The sequence below is a fragment of the Pan paniscus genome, chromosome 18, assembly GCF_029289425.2.
Source record: "Pan paniscus chromosome 18, NHGRI_mPanPan1-v2.0_pri, whole genome shotgun sequence".
Taxonomy (NCBI): Eukaryota; Metazoa; Chordata; class Mammalia; order Primates; family Hominidae; genus Pan; species Pan paniscus.
In genome coordinates, this window is record NC_073267.2 from 10,744,713 (window position 1) to 10,761,862 (window position 17,150).

General features: G+C 46.9%; 1 long non-coding RNA gene across 1 annotated transcript in view; it reads right to left on the reverse strand.

Annotated features, from left to right (window-relative positions):
- Positions 1–1,008: 1,008 nt before the first annotated feature.
- The window catches only part of LOC117976189 (uncharacterized), a 36,785-nt gene continuing 20,643 nt past the window's right edge, over positions 1,009–17,150 (reverse strand). Inside the window, exons 3-4 of the long non-coding RNA XR_004666766.3 lie at positions 1,301–12,474; positions 1,009–1,106 (exon numbers count right to left, since the gene is read on the reverse strand). This is a non-coding gene — a long non-coding RNA (uncharacterized LOC117976189). The remainder of the gene's footprint in view (positions 1,107–1,300; positions 12,475–17,150) is intronic.

Below are 17,150 nucleotides of genomic sequence, written 5' to 3' on the forward strand. Positions count from 1 at the left end.
CCTGCTGTCACCTCCATGAGATGTGGGTTAGGTCCCCATGGCTCCACCTTCTCCTCCTTAAGAAGCAGAGCCCATGAGCCCTGAGGATTCTACAGTCTGGATGTCAAGAGGAAACTGCCAGGAGCCAGAGCCGAGCATCAAGAGAGGTTGCAGCAATTACGCTGGGTCAGATCATCAAAAGGACTCACAGGACTCCAACAAAGTAAAAGGAGCTGAAAGGTTTTTCTTTTCAATTTTTTTTTTTTTATATATATTTCAAAGAGAGACAGAGTCTCGCCATGTTGCCCAGGCTGGTTCTGAACTCCTGGGCTGAAGCAATCCTTCTGCTTTGGGCTCCCAAAGTGCTGGGATTACAGGCGTGAACCACTGCACCTGACCCTGAATGGTTTTATTACAGGCAAAGGATACAGAACAATAAGAGTAAGAAAACTCGGAGCAACTTCAGGAAGATCCACAGTACCCACGAGCAGTTGCTAAGGCCCCCCTCAGTCGCACGGGACTGGTTCGGCCTCTGCATCGTGAACCCCCTAGTGCATGGGGAAGAGCTGAGCCTCAGGGAAGCCAAGGCATATGTTCATCTTATTTCCCTCTGGTCACATAGCCCAAACCAGTCTAAGTAACCAGGCATAATAACTGAAACCAGGTGCCAACCATCCATCTATGTTTTTCCAATAAACTATGTAGCAAGTTGGTACAGGGCACCTCCAGGCAGCTTTGGACTTCTGACAGCATGTTATAAATCACTGATTAGTACATCCCATCTTTTTTTGGCCAAGCCTATGGTTCCAGCGTCTCTGGAGAAAATGCACGGAGTTACACATACTAGCTTCAAATTGGCCCTATTCTTACAGAGGCTTAGGATGAAGATTGGCCTTCCTGGGCCCCTGGAGTCACACTCCAGCTTTGCTCCAGATGAAGACCTAGAATCCTGAAATCACGGCTTGGGTACCAGGTGTGCAAAGTCATGGATAAATGCCGAAGCTCCCTCAACACACAGAGGACCAAGCGCATGAACCTCCTGGTCGTGGAGATGTACTTGGATATGTCCTCTTGGATCCTGAGCCCAAACTGGCATGTCTCATTCAGTTGCCACTGATGCTCTGATCCTGGAGAAGTGGGAGCAAGGAAGGTGAGGATGGAGACTGGCTTTTCTTGCCTCCCTTACTTCTTAACCCTCCCCCATGCCCCACCTCCCTTAAAGTCCTCTGCCAATATCCCATAGCCTAACAGAGTAGAGTAAGCTTGGGATGCAGGAGAAATTGACCAACCTGAATCCCACCTTCATTCAATGAATACTCACATCTCATGTGTAAGGAGCTTGTGGATGCGCTAGAGCTCATGGAAGTAGACAGAATTCATCTCTATTCACATGGTGTTTATAGTCTAAAAGGAGTCAGGTAATTAACAAATAAACATTCAGATGAATACACAACTTCAAATAGTACAAGGAAAAGGAAACAATTTGTTGTGAGAGAGAATAAAGGGTGTTGGAACCCGCAAGAGATCAGAGGCCAGGAGGAAGCGACACTCTCTAAGGGACTGGTATTTAAGTTGAGAGCTGTAGGAAGGACTGATTAACATAGAAGAAGGGGAAGGGGGAGGGAACAGCATGTGCAAAGGCCCTGAGGAGGGATTGCTTGGCAAGTTAAAGAAAAGTGACTGGAGGCTGGTGTGGCTGGATGTGGCAGGTGTGGGCAAGAGTGGTAGCAGATGCGAGGTTGGAATGGCAGAAGAGCGTTGTGCAGGGCCCTGCAGCCACAGCAAGGAATTTGGAACTTATTCCAGATATGATGATCTCATGGGTTGATTTCTCCAAAAACAGAGCCTGAGACAGGATTTGGGTGCAGGTGGTTGATTTGGAAGTTGATTTCTGGAAGCAGGAACAAGGAAAGGAAAAGATTTAGGAGACAAACCAATATACATGTCCATCATCAAGGTCACCACTGAGAACAACAGAAGCTCTGTGCTGCAAGGACCTTGCGAAAAGCATGCAGGAAGCCTCCTGGAATTTTCTACCTAAAGGAGGGATAGTGGCACATTTATCTTGATGATCGCCTCCCGGGCTGTTAACTCAGTACTTCTGGGCTAGACTTTTGCACAGACTAAGCAGGTTTCAACAGCATCCAAGAAGACCTGAGGGCAGAAAGCAGAAAGACTCAAGGCACACTCTTGAGGTGGAGTGAGAAGTTACTATCAGCAGCCAGGCGCAGTGGCTCATGCCTGTAATCCCAGCACTTTGGGAGACTAAAATGGGTGGATCACCTGAAGTTAGGAGTTCGAGACAAGCCTGGCCAACATGGTGAAATCCTGTCTCTACTAAAAATACAAAAATTAGCCTCGTATGGTGGCACATGCCTGTAATCCCAGCTACTCAGGAGGCTGAGGCAGAAGAATCGCTTGAACCTGAAAGGCAGAGGTTGCAACGAGCCGAAATCATGCCATTGCACTCCAGCCTGGGCAGCAAAAGTAAAACTCCATCTCCATCTCAAAAAAAAAAAAAAAGAGGAAGAAGAAGTTAATATCAACACAGAGGAGGAGCATGGGGGCAAGACATAGGCATGGGGTGCCTCTGCCACCAATGGGGAGCGTAAGACAGTCTTTAAGTGGGAGAGGGCCATCTGATTGCACCTTAGATGCTGTCTGCCCTGTTGTGCACACAAAGGGAACAAGAACCTTGAATGTGTCAAGTACCTACTCCATGCACCAATACTGGGAGCTTTATACACAGTATCTTTAATTATTCACAGTAGGAGTGATTATCTCCAACCGTCACGATCAGGGGTTTCAGGTGGTCCTAGTTGACCAGTTTCCCCAGGGGTAACTTCTCTCCTTCCATTTGATCCATGCCAAAGATGAGTCTTAGCACATAAGTCTGATGCTTAAGGAGCTTATTCTGGCATCTTCTTATGAGACAGACAGTGGGAGCAGGAGGCTGGTGGCATGGCCAGACACAGCCAGGGGTCAGATGACTGACTGACCGGGAGGGTGTCCATCCAGAGACCATTATCAAAGTTTGGGGGATCCTTCCCCCTTCCTTCTATCCATATTCAGTCCAGGTCCCTTACCAGGTGTTTCTTACATAAAAGGAGTTTAAGCTATTCTTGTGAGGATAAGCTTTATTTTAAGATTTATGAAAGTTATATCTGTGCCGATTTAACTTTGTCTCCTGGAAATCCCCGGGCCAGGCTGCATCATACTAAGTGACAGGTAGTGTCAGCCCCGCAAGATGCTCGGATGGGTTTTATGTCTACCATTACTCTTACAGCCACCAGATGTCTTTTATCGTATACTACACCAGCTTACAGATGTGGAAACTGAGGCTCAGAGGACTGCACAAATTTGCAGGTCTCACAGGGAGTAATGGAGCCAGGAGCTCCTACCAGCCCCTAATGCTCTTGTCTGCAGCTGCAGCAAGATCGGGGGTGGGGGGGCCACTGTGTTCTTATCTGGGATTCTTCACTCAGCATGGGTCTTCTCTGGCTCAGGTGGTGCCAAGAAGCAGTTCTGGAGAGCCCTGGGCCCCTGCATTTTGACTTTCTGCCCCTGCAGGTGTTCGCCTCCCCCACACGCAGAACTGTGCCGCCATGAAGGCTAATTATAAGTGCCGGGTATTTATAGTGAGTTTCTCCACCCAGTGCTTCCAGCACCTCGAGGGAACTATTTACAGAATCCTCCCAGCACCTCGGAGAGAAAGGCAGAGCCGAGCAGGGGAAACTGAGGTGAAGCGACGGGGCGACATCTCCCTTGTTAAGGACCCTCAGCCAAGGAAGGCTTGCAGGGCGTCCTCACAGCAAGCCCTGGGATTTGACTAGACAGCTGTCAGAGAGAGTGAGAGGAAACCCATGAACGCACACTTCCCAGATGTCTGGCAGCCACGGACTGGGCCATTTCCAAGCACCAGCTCATTTCATCTCTGTGCCTCAATTTTCCAATCTGCAAAATGGGGCTGTGAGGCTATGCCTCATAGACTTGTGAGATTTAAATGAGTTTAAACAGGTCAAGGAGAGAGCCTGGAAGGAGTAAGCTTCAAAAAATGCTATTAACTATTTATTATCTTTTTATCACCTTTACATCTAATCTAATAAAGTAGGCAAACATTATCCATTGGGCTTGTTGAAAAATGAAAATAATAATTACATTTTTAATCATTTCCTCTATAGTGCACAGTTAGGCTGCAAGACTATTTCAGAACCAAATTTATTTTTTGCTACACTGATGTGTTGCACTGTGCTAAAGTCAGGGCCTTCAGTACGCCCATCACTGGAGCCACGCGCATTATACCCAGCAGGCAACCACCTATTGCCTGCATGCCTGACATCCTCCACACCTCCATGTCTCCACCGTCCATCACCCCACACTCTGCTTCCATGTGTACATATTATTTAGCCCCTGCTTACAAGTGAGAACATACAAGCATTTGTCTTTCTGTGTCTGAGATGTTTCATTTATGATCATGGCCTCCAGTTCCATCCGTGTTGCTACAAAACAATTTTCATTCATGTTTACGGCTGAATAGTATTCCATTGTGTGTGTATTTATATAGGTATATATACTACATTTTATTTATCCTGTCCTCCATTGATGGCCTCTCAGGTTGATTCCACATCTTTGCTGTTCTGAATAGTGCTGTGGTTAAACATATGGGTGCAGGTATCTTTTTGTATAATGATTCAGGAAACAAAATGAAAAAGGGAAAGTCAGGTGGGTTGTCTCCACCCAGATCAGAGGGAAAAGGGGAGAAAGGGAACGGGAGGGAAGGGGAAGGAAATGCAAGGGGAGGAAAGGGGAAGGAAATGCAAGGGGAAGGAAAGGAAAGGGAAAGAAAGGGGAAGAAAAGGGAAGGAAGGAGATGCGAGATCAGGGGAAGGTAAGCAGGGGCACATATCACCTTGTTTCTGGTTCTCTGCTCCTGGTCAAAGTTCAGTGATCCACAGAGCAAGCCATAAGTGGAAACAGGAAATTATGATAAGATCTTTAGGGGCTGCTGCACACACACACACTGCCCACCTCATCACAGGGGCCAAGCCAAGTGCTGACCACAGGTCATCCAAGTTTTCTGCTTCCAGCAAGATTCCAGGGCCTAAACCATAGAACCCTGGAGATCCTCCCCAAAAAAGCACAAAATGGAACAATAATTTCTCACCTTGGAGAGACACAGTGAGGATAGCATGAACAAGTGTGTACAGAGTTCCTAGCACATGAAAGGGCCTCAACAAAATGGTCACTATTATTAGAATCCTGGGTTTTCTTTATTATTTATTTTTTAACCAGTGTATGAGTCCATTCTCACATTGCTATAAAGAACTACCTTAGACTGGGTAATTTATAAGGAAAAGAGGTTTGATTGGCTCACAGTTCTGCAGGCTATACAGGAAGTATGGCTCGGGAGGCCTCAGGAAACTTACAATCATAGCAGAAAGTGAAGAGGAAGGAGGCATGTCTTACACGGCCAGAGCAGAAGGAAGAGAGAAGGGGGTAGGTGCCACACACTTTTAAATAAGCAGATCTTATGAGAACTCACTCACTATCCTGAGAACAGCAAGGAGGAAATCTACCCCCATGATCCAGTCACCTCCCACCAAGCCCCTCCTCCAACGCTGGGGATTACAATTTGACATGAGATTTGAGCAGGGACACAGAGCCAAACCATATCAACCAGTCCTTAATATTTTTTATGTATTAAAATTACAACATGCTTGACATTAAAAACAATTCACTTTAAGGAAGAATAAAGACAGGGGAAAAGCCTCTTCCTCTCTCCCGTCTCTCCACCCAAATTGTTGTTGTTGCTATTGTTTTTGTTTTCTTGGTAGGAGCAGAAGTCCTCAATCCAGAAAGTCAAGAGACCTGAATCCTCTCCCAGGATGGCCAGCAACCCTCTGTGTGACCCTGGCCAAGTCATTTTCACTCCCTGCGAAGTTTCCTCTTCTGGGAGGATAGACCAGACGAGCTGTTCTCAAATTCTACTGCACATTAAAATCATCCAGGAGATCTAAAAAACTCCAGCACCCAGGTGGCACCCCCAGGCCAATGAATCTCCGGTAGGACCCAGGCTTCAATATATTTTCAAAGCTCTCTGTGGTTTCAACGAACAGCCATGGTGGCAAGAAACTACCCCCCTCTCCTCCCAGGTCCTTCTCAAACTTCACTGTAGGCACAGATCATCCTGGTCTGTGCTAAGAGGTAGACCCTGGCTCAGGCAGAGATTGGACATTTCTAGCAAGCTGCCAGGTTCTCTTGCTGCTGGTCCAGGAAAAGGGACTAGACCATTGGTTGAAAAGCTTTCATTAGCTTTGCAATACTTTCTACAAAGGAAATGTTGCATGGAAACAGATACTTAACAAAACTGCTCTGATTAAAGTCAGGGTTCAGAAAGGATGGGACAACCGGAGTCTCAGACTCAGATTCACCCCGAAATCCCTGAATTGGGCAGAATTACAACTCCATCAGAGACATTGTGTCCTAATCCCACAAACTTGTGAACATGTTCCATTACCTGGCAAAGGGGAATTATGTCTTCAGAGGAAATTAAGGTTGTTAATCAGCTAACCTTAAAATAAGATTATCTGGGTGGGCTTAATCTAATCAGAAGAGGTTGTTAAAAGTGGAAGAGAGTCGCTTAGTATTCCCTATCCACTTTCCCTACATTTTCTCCTCCATAGAACTCATCTTCTAATATATTTTATAATATGTACACTTATGTTTTGTTTTTTAGTTTTTGAGGCAGTGTCTCACTGTGTTGCCCAGGCTGGAGTGCAGTGGCTATTCACAGGCGTGATCCCACTGCTGATCAGCATGGGAGTTTTGACCTGCTCCGTTTCCAACCTGGACCAGTTCACCTCTCCTTAGGCAACCTGGTGGTCCCCTGCTCCCAGGAGGTCACCATACTGATGCCGAACTTAGTGCAGACACCCAATAGACACAGCGCATCGCAGCTCAGAACTCCTGGGCTCTAGCAGTCCTCTGGCCTCAGTATCCCCAGTAGCTGTGACCACAGGCACATGCCATGGTGCCCGGCAACATATCGACATATGGATTGTTTCTATTGTCCTCTTCCCTGGAAAATACTCCATAAAAGTTGGGATTTTGTCTGTTTCACTCATGCTGGATCCAAAGTGCCTACAACAGTGCCTGACGCCACGTAGATGTCTAACAAATATTTATGGAATGAGAAGTTAACAGAAAAAAAAAAAGTGGAAGCGGGAGGCAGAAGAGTGATGTAATGTGAGAAAACCTCACACCACTGTTGCTAGAATTGCAGATGGAGGAAGGGGCCCCGAGCCAAGGATACAGGCAGCCTGTAAAAGCTGAAGAGGACAAGAAAATGGATTCTCCTTCAAAGTCTCCAGAAAAGAATTCCTTGGTTTCAGCCCACTAAGACCTGTGCCGGACTCCTGATCCCCAGAACTGGAAGATAATAAATCTGTGTTGTTTTTACCCACTCAGTTTGTGGTCCTTTGTTACAACAGCCGGAGGAAAATAATGCACCCTCTGAAGCATCTCCAGTAAAGCCCTAGATCACTGAAGCACAGCTGGGCTAGACAAGCTTCATCACTGTGGATCGTGAAGGGGCTGAGAGTCACTAGGTCTGTCCTCTACCCCTTTTCTTGCACAGCTGGTGGCAGACACACAGTACTCCAGGACTTGGTGACACAGCCCAGACTGGTAGTATCAGCTTCCCTGGGATTCCAGGGCCCCTACTTACTCCTCCTGGCAGGAGGGGAATCCCAGGTAGCCTCCTCAGCAATGCCGAAGTTATTTTCAGCTTAGCAGCTGAACATTTCAGCAAAGAGCAGCTTGGAAGTGTCTCCTGGACCCCCAGAGGAGACCTTGTTCCTCTCCTTGTGCTGTACCCTGCCAGATGTAGCCTTGCACCTGCCTACTCCAACTGGCGCGGTACCCAGAGCATCTCTGGTCCAACCAACTAGCTCAGGACAGGACAGAGGGTCAAGGGAGACCCCAAGTCCGTCCCAGTCTGGTCTCCCCTATGCCAGAGGTGGAGGTTGGACTATTCTGCAGGAGAACAGATGGGCAGAAATCTCAGGGGGTCCTGAAACAGATGAGGTCTCAACAAGAGCCCTAGAACAGTGGTTCTCAGCCCAGCTAGCACCTGGATCCACCCAGGGAATTTTTCAAACTCATGATCAGGCCAAGCACAGTGACTCATGCCTGTGATTCGAGCACTTTGGGAGGTCAACATGGGAGGATCACTTAAGCCCAGGAGTTCAAGTAACACCACCAGCCTGGACATGGTGGCTCACGTCTGTAATCCCATGCTTTGGGATGCCAAGGCGGGTAGATCACCTGAGGTCAGGAGTTCAAGACCAACCTGACCAACATGGCAAAACCCCGTCTCTATTAAAAATACAAAAATTAGCTGGGCGTGGTGGTGTGCACCTGTAATCCCAGCTACTCGGGAGGCTGAGGCAGGAGAATTGCTTGAACCCGGGAAGTAGAAGTTGCGGTGAACCAAGATCATGCCACTGCACTCCAGCCTGAGCAACAGAGCGAGACTCTGTCTCAAAAAAAAAAAAAAGAAAAAGAAAAAGAAAGAAAGAAAAAAGAAAAAGAAAATAATTTTTTTAAAACAAACTTCATGATGCGCAGGCTGCTGCAATTCAATCAGATTTCTGGAGGTGCAGCCAAGGTGGCAGTTTTTAAAAGATCCTCGGTGATTTCAATGCAGTCAGGGGCGTGACCCTCTAGATGAGTAGTTCTCAGAGTGTGGGTGACAGGTGGACAGCATCGGCATCGCCTGGGAGCTTGTTGGAACTGCAGAATCTCAGGCTCCACCTCAGACCTAACGAATCAGAATCTGCATTTGTACAAGGTCCCAGGAGACTCCTGGGCACTTTCAGTTTGAGGTGCACAACAGTGGAGCATAATAGTTAAGACTGTTAGCCCTGGGTCAGAGTTCTCAGGGTGTCTCCACCACTTCTTTTTTTTTTTTTTTTTTGAGACAGAGTCTTGCCCTTTCACCCAGGCTGGAGTGCGGTGGCGCGATCTCATCTCACTGCAAGCTCCGCCTCCCGGGTTCATGCCATCCTCCTGCCTCAGCCTCCGGAGTAGCTGGGACTACAGGCGACCGCCACCGCAACTGGCTAATTTTTTGTATTTTTAGTAGAAACGGGGTTTCACCGTATGAGCCAGGATGGTCTCGATCTCCTGACCCTGTGATCCGCCCGCCTCGGCCTTCTGAAGTGCTGGGATTACAGGCGTGAGCCACCGCGCGGGGCCTCCACCACTTCTTATCCACAAAGCCTTGGACAAATGACACCCTCGGAGCTCTCATTTTCTCCTTTCAGCTTCCTCCCACAACCCACAGGTGGGGCTGGGCAGGAAACTCCAGAAATCCACAATAGTCCAGGGGACTTGGTGGGGACACCCAGGAAAATTCACAGCCTGTCTTGGAGGAAGAGGTTTGGGAGGACCCTGAAGCTGAAACAGTCTGGAGGACCTCCTGCAGTAACAGAACACGAAATTCCGTGTAAATGTGAAAACAGCTATATTAGGGAAAGGATCCAATTTAAAATAATCTGCCCCTCTATCTCTTTAAATGAGTATCCCGGTCATATGTACTGACCTTCTAGTCTCAAAAATACTCTGTGTGTGTGTGTGTGTGTGCGTGTGGGTGTGTGCACGCACATGTGTGTGTTTGTGTGTGCATTTACCATCTTGGCCTCATGAAAAATTGACAACCCATTCATGGTAGCTGAAGAATGAAAGAAGCTTCAAGGTGTTCAAGAGAAGTGTTACAGGAAGTCAGCACTTATTTGAAGCTCCTCCATTGATGCGATCAGAAATCTGGAAACAACACTGGAAAAAAACAGGGCCTTAGAGGGAAAACCAGGCAGCTCTCTGAAGAATTTTAAAAACAGGAACAAGGATTTCTCCATTTTCAGGGCTCTCTGGAAGCGGGCCCTTTCGGATGAAGGCGGCAGGCTATAGTTAGAAAGAGATCCATGGTGAAGAGCATTCTGTTACTATAAATTCACTTCCAAAAGCCAAACATATGTGTGTGCACACACACATAAATATCATATCTATGGAGGAGATAAATCAGCGTATGACATTTAGCCCTTCCTAAATTTGGAAAAATATAAAATTACTACTTTTTTTTTTTTTTTTTTTTTTTGCTAGTGTGAGAATAAGAAGGAAGGCATCTCACTCTAATAAGATCGATCTGGGAGAGCGTTATCCACATTCCTGAGTGCAGCTCATTCAGTCATTCACTCATTCAGTCTCCAAATAGTTGCGGGTGTCCACATGCCAATAAGAAACAAGACAAAGGCCTAGCGCAGTGGCTCATGCCTGTGGTCCCAGCACTTTGGGAGAGCGAGGTGGGCGGATCACGGGGTCAGGAGTTCGAGACCAGCCTGACCAACATGCAGAACTCCCATCTCTACTAAAAATTAAAAAATAAATAAAAAATAAAATTAGCCACGCATGGTGGTGCATGCCTGTAATCCCAGCTACTCAGGAGGCTGAGGCAGGATAATCACTTGGACCCAGGAGGCGGAGGTTGCAGTGAGCTGAGCCGAGATCGCACCACTGCACTCCAGCCTGGGTGACAGAGTGAGACTCTGTCTCAAAAAGAAAAAAAAAAAAAAGAAACGAGACTGATATCATTCCAGTCTTCACGAAGCTGGCTGGCTAATGCCTACCTTTCAGAGTATGGTCCCAGACTAGCAGCACTGGTCTCTTCTTGGCACGTGTCAAAATGCAGATTTGTGGGTCCCACCTTAGACCAACTGAATCATAATCTCACCCAGGGGTTCACATTCAGGTTTGAGAAGCACTGACCTAGTACAACCTAATTTCTAAAGGTTTGCCACGAAGGAGGGCGGTCTGGAATTTCAATTTCACCCATGACCTACAGACAGAATCATTAAATAGAAAGATTAATAAAGTTAGCTATTTACAACCCAAACATCCCCACCTCACCAAAGGAGATTATCAATCCAAGACATTGCTGATTTGTCTGATTGCAAAAGACTGTGGAAACCAGCAACTAACTCCACAACAGCGCTAAGGGAATATGGGAGGTATTATACAACCATTTCATGATTCATCAGTACCCAGGGACCCTCCCAGGAAGGAAGAGATGGGTTCAAGTTGCAGGGTGAGGGTTTGGAGGAAAAGTTTGCTCGTCTTGGTACAGAAACTGAAAAGTCTCAGATTCCAACTCCAACACTCAAGCCCACTAATGGATGGATTGGCTCCAAGATCGGCAGGGTAACAGATGGAAGTAGAAGAAAAAAATATCATTTTCCCCAAACTTGCTGAGTCTGATGAAGATGTCGGAAGATTTGGATGCAGCCAGCATGATTAATCTTACCAACTTTACCTTGAGTTTCACTTTTGGCGGGGGAATGGCATCAGCTTAAAAGTTAATTACCAGCAAGAAACAAATCATGCAGCTGATGTGCACATTATAAACAAATTAAGTTCTTAAAATAGGCAACACGCCACTTGGAACAATGGTTTACAAGCCCAAGGGTGCATGAAAATAATTGCGGAAGGTGAGGAAACTAATAGCTAAAATATGTGAATTAAATGAGGGCAAATTGCAGATATTAATGAAAAAGCAAAGGGAAACATGGTCAACCTCTCGTTTTGTAAACAGCAAGCCAAGCAGAACGATCCAGCATGCAGCCCCCTGTGGAATGAGGAGGGAGGCCCCTGATGGAGACAGGGCTCCCCAAAGATATAGAAGCAGCTGGAGTGTAAAGAATCAGGGCAAGAGGAGGGGGTGCCCAGCTGGGGAAGCTCAGATCAAAGCTGACAGCAGCAGAGGCCCACCACAAGAGGGTAAATTCAGAGGTGTGTGGGAGGCGAAGTTTCTTTCCATTGTAGAAAGTTGGAAATTCAGTCCAAAGTCTTCCATTGTATTTCCATTGCAGAAAGTTAGAAATTCAGTCCAAAGTCTTCATTGTACAATTGAAGAGACCAAGCACAGAGAGGGAGGTAACTCTCCCAAAGTCACACAGTAAGTGTCAGAGCCAGCAGTTGAACTTTGGCGTCCTGACTCCAGGTTACACTTCCTTCCCATTCATCAGAGGTTCCAAACTCCTGTGCCTACAGGGTCAGGCAGGGAGCAGAAATGCAAGAAGCTGGCTTGATGTGAAGACTATGGGCCATTAGGGTCCAACAGAAATCCAGTGTGAACCTCATAAGAATTTTCTAATAGAAGGAGAAAAATACCTCCCAGATTCCCTTATCCCTAATAGCCACCTCAATTTGGACTAGCCACATTTCAAGACTCAATAGCCCCATATGGCTAGTGGTTACCTTATTGAACAGTACAGCTATACGCAGTGATGGGGAATGTTGAAAACCGGAGAAAGGGTGACCCATCTAAAATGGGACGGCAGCTACAATCCCAGCCAGGAGGGAAGGTGAAACCAGATGTTCAGTTTTCAAGAGAAGCCAGAAATCCAGATAGTCGTATGAAATCATTCAATGGTGAAACATCTGTGAAATGAAAAAATATTACTGTGCTACCAAGAACACATCTGATAACTGGAATTGGCATGTGGGCCCACGGTTTGCAATCTCTCTCTCAAAGAAGCAAAGAGCAACTGCATTAAATAATCATCTTAAGCATCCTTAGGAACCTAGTCAATATCAACCACTTTTAGGGACAAATTCAAGTCCCAATTCTTACTCCTCCACTATATGAAACTTAATGAGTTCATTCCTCTGAGCCCCAGTTTTCTCATCTCCAAAATGGAAATAATCTCTTTCATGAACATGTTTTAAGGGCCCAATGGGAAAATTAAATGTAAAAGCAACTTGTCAATGTCAAAACACTGCACAAACATCATGATTGCTACTGGGACATGCTCAGAGAATAGGACATGGCTAACCATCACGATGATATCTGGGACCCCACTAGGGTCTTGTCCCAGGGGTATTGTCCCAGAAACAGTAAGCTATCGTCCCTGGGAATCCAAGCCCTGCTTGTCTGCATCCTGATCCTGAAGCTTAGAAGAGCTTTCTACAGGAAGAGTTTTCTGACTTTCTAGTCTCTTCACACTCACTGTAATCCATAATAGGCCGTATGTAGCCTTGGACACTAAATTCACCGATTCATTCAACAAACACCATTGAGCACACACCTTGCATCAGTCGTTCTGGGAACTGGGGATATTTACTGGAGAGGATAAGGTGGGCTCTGCACTATTTTGGCAAGTTCTTTGTGCCCAACTCTGTACACCTGCTGCCTTTCTCTGAAGACTGACTTTGGGCTATGGAAGCTCCGCCATTCATATCTGGGAATTTACATCACTGCCAGGGTAGTCTTTAACCACTGACTCACAGAGGCGGGATGGAAAGCCCAGCTTCTCCTGGACTCAAGGTGGCACAAACTCTAAGGTGTCAGGTAACCACCCCCCTCCCAGAGCATCCTGCAGAATCAGGCTGAGGCTGAACTTGATCTGAAATCTCACCCTTGCTTGGCTACTGCCCATTCTGATCTTTTTGTCAGTTTCTCTTGGAAGCACTTTCCTAATAAATCACTTGCCGATGAACCGTCATCTCAGGGCCTGATTCTGGAAAAACTTGACCTAGGGCACAGACATTGCTATTATCCATACACAGCCCTGCCCTCGGGGAGCTCTCCAGCTATCTGGAGAGGCTGATGTGCCACAAATCAGATAATGCTTCATTTGCCAGATAAACAAATACAGTCCTTTTGGGGAAAGTGCTGTATTTGTTTGGAAGGATGTTTTAACAAGTTCAGTGAGGACAAAATTGATTCCCTAAGGGCATGAATGCTGCTGGTGCCAAGACTTCAAGGAAAAAGGAGGAAACTGCTCTGTGTGTGAAAATGAGAGGGCTTTGTTTGTTCCCCAGAGCAGAACAGGAAGGGGAGTGCCAGGACCTGGAGGGGAGGCCAGGACATGTGTGGTGTGATGTGAAACCTCTCATCTTTAGTGAGGTGGTGAACAGCATGCAGGCACAGGGGCTGGAGACGGAAGACACGGTTAGGAACTGTCCTCTTGAGAAATCTTAAGGAGGGATTTGGACTATGTCAAGCCATAGAATCAGGGGCATTTGAGGCCAGTTTGCAAGCTGCCACCCACGCCCACCAGGAAGACTACAGCAGCCTCCTACATGGTGTCCTGCTTCTATGCCTGCCCCCTCCCACACTATGGACTCCCCACCAGCAGCCAGAGTGAGCCTTTAAAATGCAACTAGGTCTTGACACCTAAATGTATTCAGTTCTTGAGGCCAGGTCATTTTGTGCCTCTAAAATCCTCCAATAGCTTCAAAGCCAGGCGTGGTGGCTCACGCCCGTAATCCCAACACTTTGGGAGGCCAAGGAGGGTGGATCACCTGAGGTCAGGAGTTTGAGACCAGCCTGGCCAACATGGTGAAACCCCGTCTCTATAAAAAATACAAAATTAGCCAGGCATGGTGGTGCACACCTGTAATCTCAGCTAGTTGGAAGGCTAAGGCAAGAGAATCGCTTCAACCAGGGAGGTGGAGGCAGTGAGCCGAGATCGTGCCATTGCACTCCAGCCTGGGTGACAAGAGCAAAACTCTGTCTCAAAATAAATAAAATAAAATAAAATAAAATAAAATCCTCCAATAGCTTCCCACTGCATTTAGAAAAAAATCCAGGGTTCTTACCCCAACTTCATGGACTCTGTAAGATCCGTCCTTCTGATCTTCTGAACACACCCATCTTTTTCTGACCCCAGGGCCTTTGCACTGGCTGTTTGCTCTGCTTAGACCACTCTCTCACCCCCACCCCAATATTCGCAGGGTGGGGTCCTTCTCATTATGCAGCTCAAATATCATCTCCTCACTCGAGTCTTTCCTTACCATTGTGAATTTTAGCACCTGCCTCGATTTATTTATTTATTTATTTTTGAGACAGAGTCTTGCTCTGTCACGTAGGCAGGAGGGCAGTGGCACGATCTCAGCTCACTGCAACCTCCACCTCCCATGTTCAAGCAATACTCATGCCTCAGCCTCCCGAGTAGCTGGGGTTACAGGCGAGTGCCACCATGCTTGGCTAACTTTTGTATTTTCAGTAGAGATAGGGTTTCGCCATGTTGGCCAGGCTGGTCTCAAACTCCTGGCCTCAAGTGATCTGCCTGCCTCAGCCTCCCAAAATACTGGGATTATAGGCATGAGCCACTACACCGAGTCCCTGCCTCAATTTATATCACACAATCCTGTATGAGTTTCTTCATAACACTTATCATCCCCTGAACTTGAACTGTTGATTCATGCATTCAGGTGTTTTTTGTCTCTCTGCTCCAAGAACATAAGCCCCATGAAGGTGGGAGCCTTATTCTATTTATCAAAGTGTCTACAGAATCTGGCATATAGTAGGTACTCAACAAACATTTCTAAGTGACCCGATGAGCCCATGAGAGACAGGGGACCTCCAACAGGCATTTGGATGACACAAACAAGTGATGTTGACATAAGTATGCATCAGGAAAGGGTGTACCAAATGCTGTGAGAGCCCAGAGGTGGCAGAGAAGGTTCCACAGAAGAGAGGATATTTGAGCTGAGCCTTGACAGGCTGGCCTTCCTCTTGTTTAGGGTGCCTTTACTGTTTCTCAACAGCTCTAGGCTCCTTATGACTCTGGATGCTCTGATTTTGTAGATGATGTTTTCTCTCTCTCTCTCTCTCTCTCTCTCTGTAAAACACTCCATTCTTCACCTGGCTCATTTCTGCCCACACTTCAGGTTTCAGCTTAAATGCCACTTACTCAAGTCAAGCATTCCCAGACCCACTGTCATTCAAATAATATTCTCCTTGCTGATCTCTCTGTAAGCATCCTATGTTAGTCATTCTTAGCACCCACTCTTTGGGTTTCCCCCACTAGACTGTAAGCTCCATGACGGCAGGGACTATGTCTGTCCTCTTCACCACTGTATCCTCTGCGCCTAGTGTGGGTGCCTAACACTCAGTAGGGGCTCAGTAAATATTTGTTGGTGAATAAATCTGTGGACAGGTTTATTCATGGAAGAAACAGAAGACAGAGGAGAAGGGCATGCCTCAGCCTCCTCAGTAGCTAGGATTACAGGCATGCGCCACCACATCCAGCTAATTTTTGTACTTTTAGTAGAGACAGGGTTTCGCCATGTTGGCCAGGCTGGTCTCAAACTCCTGACCTCAAGTGATCCACCTGCCTCAGCCTTCCAAACAATGCATTTTCACACAGTTCTGGAGACTGGCAGTACAAGATCAAGGTGCAGCATGGCTGGGTTCTGACAAGGGCCCCTTCCTGGTTTATAGATAACCACTTTCTCACTAGGGGGACCTCACATGGCAGAGAGGGACAAGCTCTCAGATGACTTTTTTTTTTTTTTTTTGACAGTTTCGCTCTTGTTGCCCAGGCTGGAGTGCAACGGCCCGATCTCGGCTCACCACAACCTCCACCTCCCAGGTTCAAGTGATTCTCCTGAGTCAGCCTCCCAAGTAGCTGGGATTACAGGATTGTGCCACCACGCCCGGCTAATTTTATATTTTTAGTAGAGACAGGGTTTCAACATGTTGATCAGACTGGTCTCAAACTCCTGACCTCAAGTGATCCACCTGCCATGGTCTCCCAAAGTGCTGGGATTACAGGCATGAGACACCTCACCTGGCCACATGTCTCTCCTTATAAGGGCACTAATCTCATCATGGGGGCCCCACCCTCATGACCTCATCTAACTCAAATTGACTCCCAAAGGCCCTGTCTCCCAGCAGAGTTCAAGGCAGAAAATACTGGTGCCCTTGGAAAGTCACAAATTGTTTGGTATGCTAAGAAAACAATGTGCATGGACAGAAAAGGCATGAGATGAGTAGGAGAGGCAAGGAGATGGGACACTTGGATGCAGCTTTCCATTATCCCTGTTTTCCCTGCCAACTTGACAGGTCCCCACAACTCTCCTCTGCACCTGCATTCCTTGAGTGATGAAGGAAGGAGTAGGTTTGCTTTTTCCAGGGTTTCCTGAGATAAGAGAAGAATAATCTCTGTAGCTGCCCAAGGGAAGAAACCTCCCACATGCCAATAAGGCAAAAGACAAAGAAAGAGTGAACAATTGTTTCCTATGATGAGTTGAGGACTGGCTGGGCGCGGTGGCTCACGCCTGTAATCCCAGCACTTTGGGAGGCTGAGGTGGGCAGATCACGAGGT